General features: G+C 36.7%; 1 pseudogene; it reads right to left on the reverse strand.

The window, feature by feature from the left end:
- Window positions 1-4,678: 4,678 nt before the first annotated feature.
- LOC131254203 (large ribosomal subunit protein uL18-like) lies at window positions 4,679-7,839 on the reverse strand (annotated as a pseudogene).
- Window positions 7,840-8,879: the final 1,040 nt, after the last annotated feature.

The following is an 8,879-nucleotide window of genomic DNA, read 5'->3' on the forward strand; positions in this document are numbered from 1 at the left end:
TGATGATTCTTTTTGCAACAATCTAGTGTGATTCTTGTGGTGCTTCCATGTACGTACTTTGAACCTCAACAATGTAGACGATATTTGGCCTAGTGATTGTGAGGTATCTAAGACTTTTAATCAGACTCTTGAATAGAGTCAAGTCCATGTTTCTTCCTTCTCCTTCTTTTGTCAACTTCAGGCCTGTTGCGACAGGTGTATTTACTGCTTTAAAGTCGGTTATCTGAAATTTCTCAAGTTCTTTTGTGTACTTCTTCTATGATATATAAATGTCATTGACATGTCACTATAAGAAAAACGGGTAAAGGCTACGACCAAAAACCGTAGCTAAAGACCTTTTGCTACAGATCTAGTCCGTAGTATGTCCGTCGCTATTGGTGGGGTAGCTAAAGGTCAAAAAACCAATGGCTACGGATTATATCCGTAGCAATAGATATCAATAGCCACGAACAAAAGCTGTAGCTATAATTTCTGTAGTGAAATGCAACTACACCTACAGATTAAATCTGTAGCAATAGATATCACTAGCTACGGATAAATGCCGTAGCTATACTTTCTGTAGCGAAATATACCTACGGCTATAGATTAGATTCATAGCAGTAGATATCACTAGCTACGGAAAAAAGCAGTAGCTATAATTTCTGTTGGAAATGTACTTACGACTACGGATAATATCAGTAGTTAAAAGTGGAATACAATTCGTAGCAATATGCTGTAGTTAGCAATAGCTACGGTTTTCAGAATAATAGCTACAGCCAAAATTCCTAGCTATTTTTAAAAAAATTATAATAATGATGCCTATTTCCATTGTAAAAACCTGCTATGATTGATAACTCATCTAAGCTTAATGTTGATAGGAATAGTACATAGAATGCAATCAGGAAAAAAATGATGTATTTATTATGAATAGCAATGAAATCATATAATGCATCCCACATTCACATTTCTAAATAAACAATACTTCACTTTGCTCAACCTATCATAAGAATTACAACTAAGGCGTGTCCTCATGTGCAAGAAACAAATACACTCCAACACAGTAAACACCCTCCATATAATGCAATAATGCTCAATTTTTATAGAATTTTCTTCCTTCAGACAGTCAATTTCAGCAAATGCAGAAGATAGAGCTTCTTCTTTCCTTGAAACTGCAGATGTAACTTCTGTGGACTTTGACACAAGATCACTTTCAAGTTCTGAAACCCTTCCCTTGAGAAAATGAATTTCATCCTCCAGTGACTTCTTTAGCTTGTTCGCCTGTATAAAACAACATTTGTAGACACAATCAAATAAGTATGCCTTTGTACACATCTCAAAAGAAAGAAAGACAAAAAAAAAAAAAAAACATTGAAAATAGGGATTGCAACTTTCAAACAAATGAGGTTCAGGAAAACATGCCTTTATCAGCTCCAGCAACATAATAGTATGGCCCCTGCACAAACTGACACACACAGCCTTAACTTTAGTAATATGAGAGATATCTAGATAGCAAAGATACATATTAGATGAGAACCTTTTTTTAACTATGGTTTGTGAAGTCAGTGACATTTGGGACCATTTATGCAGATCCTGTTTCTCAGAAAAGGCAATTTTTGAACATAAAACCTGAAAAAAATTGATGAAGCAAGGTACCAATTAATGTTGCAGTTGAATGCTCACTACACTTAAGCCTGTCATCAAGGACGGTGCGTCTTAGGCATGTGAAACTAGCAGCAACCTAAAAGTGAAACATTATTTAATTCCATCATGACAAGAATGATGACAATTATCTTGTCCGAAAATTAGTTTCCAAATGGCATTGCCAAAACCAGCATTCATTTTACCACTGATCAAAAGTTGAAACATGAACTAGAAACTTAAAGCAGCTATAGGCAACAATTACCCGTGTTCCAGACACAAGTATGTCCGGATGAATGATGACAAGATTTTCATCACAGTCCACAATGCATTTTCCCTGGTCATCAAATTCTCCAATCACATTTAAAGTATCTTCAGGTCCAATGAGACTATAAAACCTAAAATACGTAAAGAAACTGTCAGGATGCTCAAAACAGAATATGGTTGCCCAAAGAATGAAGTGAAGTAACAAAAAACTTGGGTGTGAGGGTGGAGAAGCATTTGTTTAAAAAAAATAAAAAATAAAAAATTAGAAAGGAGCCAAAACTATCCTTCTGGAGCCCATATCCATGCCCCAATTGTCCCTACGAATTCCTAGACAAGAGACCTTTTACCTATGCCATAAAGTCTTCTAACTAACCAGAATAATGTAGATCACACCTAGTCTATGCACTAACTCATGTTGCTGAATTAAGCACCCTACACATTTTCTATGGCAATTCATAAACAAAAATAGACCTGGTAGACATATGGCTCCATCTGATGCAATAGCTCATATCCCTGCAAGAAAACTGGGTCAAAAGCTTTTAGAGAAGCACCAAAGAAGAGCAGCAAACTACATTCAATAGGACAGTGAACAAGAAAATTGTATGCGTACTTATTTGAAATAACGAATAAGGTGAGCATCCATTGCCCCCACTAACAGCTTCCACAAATCAAACCTCTTCTTGGCCTCAATATTAGAAAGAACTATGACTTGGAAAGAGAGAATATGACAATTAATGGCACCGGCCACTAGCTATCATTAGACATCTGTATCCAGGATCTCATATCAATGCATCTCTGCTAGAAGTATTAGTGTTAAACATGGATAGAATAGTCTACAATTTTCAATGGCTAGGATTTCTTATTGATATAGGAGGTATTTACAATGGATGTCAACCATTGTTGCCCCTGATCGAATGGCTAGGATTTCTTATTGATATAGGAGGTTTTTTAGGGTACTACATCCAATGTGCCCTTCAGATCAAAATCTCGATCAACAGACTTTGGGCTTCATACAGAATTAGGTGCCTCTACAAGCAATGAAATTATTTTTGTTGTTATTTTCATGGACAGTACACAAGAGTTAAGACTTCATAGGCATAGAGCAATTTTGGAATCATTGCTAACTTTCCTATTGACTGTAAAGTTGCATCCACCTTACATTTTCCACCCACCCTTGGACATAATGTTGGATGGTAGATGTTTCATTTTCTCCATGTAGGATGTTTTTGAAAGCTTTGATGGATCATGTTTGCTTTTGTTTTTATATGTATTAGAAGCTTATGATTCAGTTGTCAACGGAATTGTGGGCAAGCTTTCACATTTTGTTCTTCTTGCTTTATGGTGTTTGGTAGAGTCATGGTATAGTTCATATGGCAGTTTTTGGTGTCAATTGCAGCATAGTGATTTTAGAATTTTGAGGTGAAGTTGGCTGTTATAGGAGTATTTCTAAACATGCTTGGTTTTATTGTGCATGAAATGTTGCTTGCAACTATAGTGATCAATTGTATGATGGTGGTGAAGTTTCCTTGTGTTCCACATCAGGAGTGATTTAGCATATGTGGGCCTAGCTCACGGCATTTCTTGCATTTTTTTTCCTAGTTGGATGCATTACCCATACAACAGTACCTTAAGTTCACCTATTGCAGTTTTATGTACCCCAAGGTTATGAACCCAACTGTATTTACATTTAACATTGAGGGATTACTAAAGCAACCCCTTATAGGTCCAAGTCTCGAGGAAACTCTTCCTTAGGATGTTGCAGAATGTTTTTACTTAGTAACAGAGAGTTGGATTACTTAAAGAGGACACTAGTTTGGATCTTTTGAATTATTCATATCATTCTGGACTGTGCACACCTGAGACATTTGGCGTTTAAGTGTCTTGCCATGGCACCGAACGGGACACATACACTAGTTATGCATATGCACCTAGGTGCTAATGTGGAAAGCAACACACGTTTTAGGGTGCAGTTAGTTAGATGGTCAAATGAAACCCTCTTAAACATGTTTTCACCTCAGAAAGAACAGTTTTTGGTCATTTTAAGGGTGCACAAAAAAGACATTGCAAAATAGGCCATTTGATTTCTTATTCCTATCTTCTTCATGCAGAGGGGATACAGAAAAAATCCATGATCCAGTAAGCTTCTTAGTAAGCGACCTTATTTCAGCCTTCTGTAAGATTGATTCAGATCCATTAGTATTACAAAAAAAACAAATTACTTCTGAGGAGAGAGCTAATTCCAACCATTTCTCACTCATCAGAATCATAAAAACCAAGTATTAGGCTATACACATAATATTCCCTGAAAATTGAAATACTAAAACCAGGAAACAATATTTTGGAGAAAAAGCTAACCTGTAATTCCAGAAGCTGCACTTTGAAATCAACTATTGGAACACTCTAAAAGGCTTCCATTGGATAATGAACCTGTACCAAATTGTAATCAGATTGCCAATTTTTTCATCCAATTGCATGTTGATTAGTTATATTAATTGCCATCGTACTCTGCAAAACATAGGATGGAATGAAATTGGACCAAATAAGCATTTTCTGGAAGGTAAGCTCAAATTGTACTAGCATCCTCACAATTGCGGCTAAAATCGCTAAAATAGCTAATGGAGGAATGTGAAGGCTAGTAGTACTGGAAGGCATTACCATGAGATAGTCATCTGGATTATTGTTGATGACAAATCCATATAGGTACAATAACTCCTACAACAAAGGAAATAGGCCGCAGGAGTTTAGAAGTTCTGTTGGGAACCATTCAATTTGTGGACATTCTAGTAGGAACCATTCAATCTATGGACATTCTGATGGCACCGTGGACCTTCTTGTATAGCTCTTCAATGCCATCAAGCTCAATTCCTTTCTTGATGTACTCACTGAAATGCAACTGGTATTTCTCTGGCTCATCCTCCTTCAACGTCTGCAAAATTTCCATTCGTATTAGTGGCGATATAACAGTAAAGAAATTGCTGGTCTATTAGAGGCTTGGTGGGATGTGTTCAAATCTTATCTCGGATCCAATACTGTGATTTTAATCACTAGCAGAGTTTTCCTAGAGGAGAGGTTCAAGTTTTGAATCTAACCCTCATGTAAGAAGCAGCATGACCAAGATATACTTTCGGTGAACCTCAGGATCAAGTTGTTTGTCCTCCTTTTTGAAACCATCAAACCTCTTGTCACTATGAGGAATGTCAAATCCATCTAAGGCACCCTAAGAAAGACCCAAAACCACATCTGTTTATCAAAATGCATAAAAATAACTACACAACCAGAAATGATTTGACTAAAATGGAAGGAACACACCCCAGCTTCAAATGGTAAAAAATTAAAACTTAAAATAAAAGAGGAACTACTTCAGCTAAATACAAGTTAAACAGAAAAATTTTAATGCTTCCACCAAGAATCCAAAGAATCTGGTTTTGTCAGGAAAATAATGAGATGTATGTCTAATATTTCAGAATGAAGAGAGCAAAAGAAAGGTTGCTAAGCCATTTTTTGGGATCGCAGGATGATTGATCAGGCTTAAGCCAGAATTTTAATATTAACTAATAGCATAAGAAAATGAAACAGAATCAGCCTATCCTTGCTCTCATGTACCCAAAAATGCTAGAAATAAATAGCTTTAAGGGGATGACAAGGCATTAGATACAAGGAATGCTCTAAAATATTTTTAATAAATCAAATAAATTGTAGAATCTTGGGCAATGAAACTCAATGAGATGTTTAAGACCAGAAAGATTCCAAAGCAAACCAATGATCACAGTGGCAGATGTAATAAAGCTAAATCATGGAAGTCAGTTAAATGGAATTAGTTGGTGATGTTCCTATTAAAAATGAAGCTCCATTCACAAGTTCATAGATCAATGCTGAACCGCCATGAAAAGCACATAATTGTAATAGATCGATCATATGACCAATAAGGGATAAGTAGATAAGATTATAAGAATTGTACTCACAACTGGAAAACAATTCTACAAAAGAATGGAGAGAGAGAAATACCTTAAGAGCACCAAAGACGCGATTGTCGGTCGTTGTTTTAATCAGACCAACATCAAGGAGTGCACAGAATGCCCTCCTACTCTCTGTTGGCTCCACAGAAAAGTCCTCACTGGTGGCCTGCAATAAAGATTTTTCACTTACCTAGCATGGTTATTTACCTTCTCAATACAAACAACAAAAAATTGTGTAATTCATTGGTGCCTGGTAGAAAGGAAGAAAATGTATCAGCTCATTACAGCCTCTTTTTTTTTCTTTCAGAATGGCATTAGGCATCTTATCGCATAACGGGTCCCATTTTTACTATTACATAATAGCCATTTCATAACCTTTTTTTAATACCATGATTATATGCATTTTCATGATGATGACGATCATCATCACATAAGCCTTATCCCAACTGATGAGTCCAGCTATACGAATTTGATTGTGTCATTCCACTTTATCAAGGATCACCGTCAAACTGTAAGTCATCAGATTTTATCAATTATATGCATTATTTAAAGATTTTTTTTTTATGTGGCCAACAATCTTTTACCTTTACAATTGACTATTGCTGCATTTGGATGCATAAGTTATCGATGATCATATAAAAAATACAGAAACAAATAATATTGCAACTAGGCCCTTACTATTCATATGAATGAAATAGGCTCGAAATTGCAATTATATTACTTTCTACTAAGACTTGAAAGGATGACAACCACAATTTGAGGCTGCTTCCTCTTCTTCTTCTTTTTTTTTTTTTAAAAAAAAAAAAAAGAAAAGAAAAGAAAGAATGAATGAATGAAAGAAAAAAGAAAAAGAACATTTTATTACAATCTGTTCCATATTGTTGAACATGGAACATTCACAATTAAGTTCATCCAGATTCCAAACACACCCAATTCCATCATATCAATGTTATGTTGTGAGTCATATTTTATTTTTTTTTGGATAGTTGGCATTTCCGAAAGGCCTCAATTTAGCACCAGGAAGGCCTATAGTGGCTCCAAATAGTCCAGTGATTTTTGATGTGAGCTTGGAATACATACCGAGCCTTAAAAAAAAATAAAAATAATAAAAAATAAAAAACACACTCAGCAGTAGAATCTTGTTTAATGCGATGCACATCGCAGCAAAGCTGATTGATTCTCACAATGAGTGTAGAACAAAATACAAAGAAGAAGAAAATAAGGCAACACTGCATCTGTAAAAAATTTACAACCAAAACTCCGCATTTACATAGCAAAAGATAAATATATACATACATACATACATACATACATATATATATATGGTATAAATACATATGCATGATCCTTTTGCTTCCTTTTTGTTGTCATCAGTAGATAAAAGCAGCTCAAGCAAAAACAGAGAATTTTGCTCAGGCAAATAGCAATTGACCCAATGAAACAACCATGCTGCTCATATCTTGCAACCTCCATCAATACATCTTTCTACACCACATGTCAATATCAAACTGATCCACATCGCTCAACTTTAGGACTTTACTCCATTGGTAAGATTCACATATGGAAACTATGCTTTGATGGGAAAATTAGCATAGTTTGCCATTTAGATGGGTAAAAACTCATGGATATTTGGACACAGCCCCTTGGACAAAAAACCAGCAAGGTGAATTGTGTTACATGATTTAAAATGTCAAAACCTTCCAAAAATCCAAATGAGTTCAGTTCCCCTGCAGCAACAATCTTATTCTCTGTTGAAGGTTGCTCAACAACCCCATGTGCATGTTCTCATAGGCGTCTAATGCTTTGGCAGCATGAAGGACATCTCGGATGGTTGTGACTTCATCGCCATTGACGCACCTAGATGTCTGACCTTGGGATCCATGCCTGTGCTTACCATATATTGCTTCAAACTCACTCGACTTTGCTGCAGCCTTATGAAGAACAGACTTAGGAAGGTGAGGAGCTTTGCATGGTTTCCACACCCATGTTGTTGTATCATGTAAACAATGATTGGAAGTTGGAATTTTTCTTAATCTGGGTACTGACATGAGTTTGAAAAAGAGAACTGATATGATCTCTCTCTAACCTGCCACTCGTGTAGAACATCCAAACCGTGAACATGGTATGCCCCACCCTTCTTGCTGATCTGCGCTCTAGGTGGGCCACACCAATATGTCAAATCAGATCATTGCCTGTCCATTGATTCCAACAGTTTGGCGCATCTGATGAGCAGACTGTCCTGATTTTTGTGCCAGGTGAACTTCATGATGGCGCCTACCATTTTCATGTTGACAGGAAAGATGGTATGGCGCCAGAAGGGCAATGATTTATCTTGAAGGTGATCCATTCTCTACTAAAAAAGTGTAGTTTAAGAAATGATCTTCTAAAAGACTAATATATTAAACAGAGGAATTTTATCAAACAGATAGCATGCATGAAATCTAGTCATTTCATCAAACAGATAGCATGCCATTTCATCCAGCCATTTCAACAAATAGATAGCAGGCCATTTCATCAAACAGTTAGCATATATCAAATCTGAAAGACAGAAAAAGAGAAGAAGATATCAAACCTATGGAGAGGAGCTTCAGGACGTGTGGGTAGGAGCTTCACAGCTGCTGTAATGGAGAGAGATAGAAGAGATGGCGGAGATGCATTGGAGAGAGAGAGAGGAGAATGAGAGATGGAGCAGAGATCATGAGGGAGAGAGAGGATTGGGAAACGAAGAGAAAGAGAGAGGGGATTAGGGAATGGGGAGAGAGAGAGAGAGAGAGAGGATTGGGAGACGAAGAGAAAGAGAGGGGATTAGGGAATGGGGAGAGAGAGAGAGAGAGAGAGAGAGAGAGAGATAGAAATAACATCATTTTGGGCGCGGCTCTGTTTTGAGCGCGCGCACAAATTTGGGCGTCGTTTCATTAGACAGACCATGGACGGTCCTGATAGGAGCTCTGTGGGGCCCATCATGATGTATTTGGTTTATCAATTCCAACCATTAATTTTATTAAATTATTTAAGTTTATGATCCCAAACTTAAGATTG

Source organism: Magnolia sinica, chromosome 8 (assembly GCF_029962835.1).
Source record: "Magnolia sinica isolate HGM2019 chromosome 8, MsV1, whole genome shotgun sequence".
Classification (NCBI taxonomy): domain Eukaryota; kingdom Viridiplantae; phylum Streptophyta; class Magnoliopsida; order Magnoliales; family Magnoliaceae; genus Magnolia; species Magnolia sinica.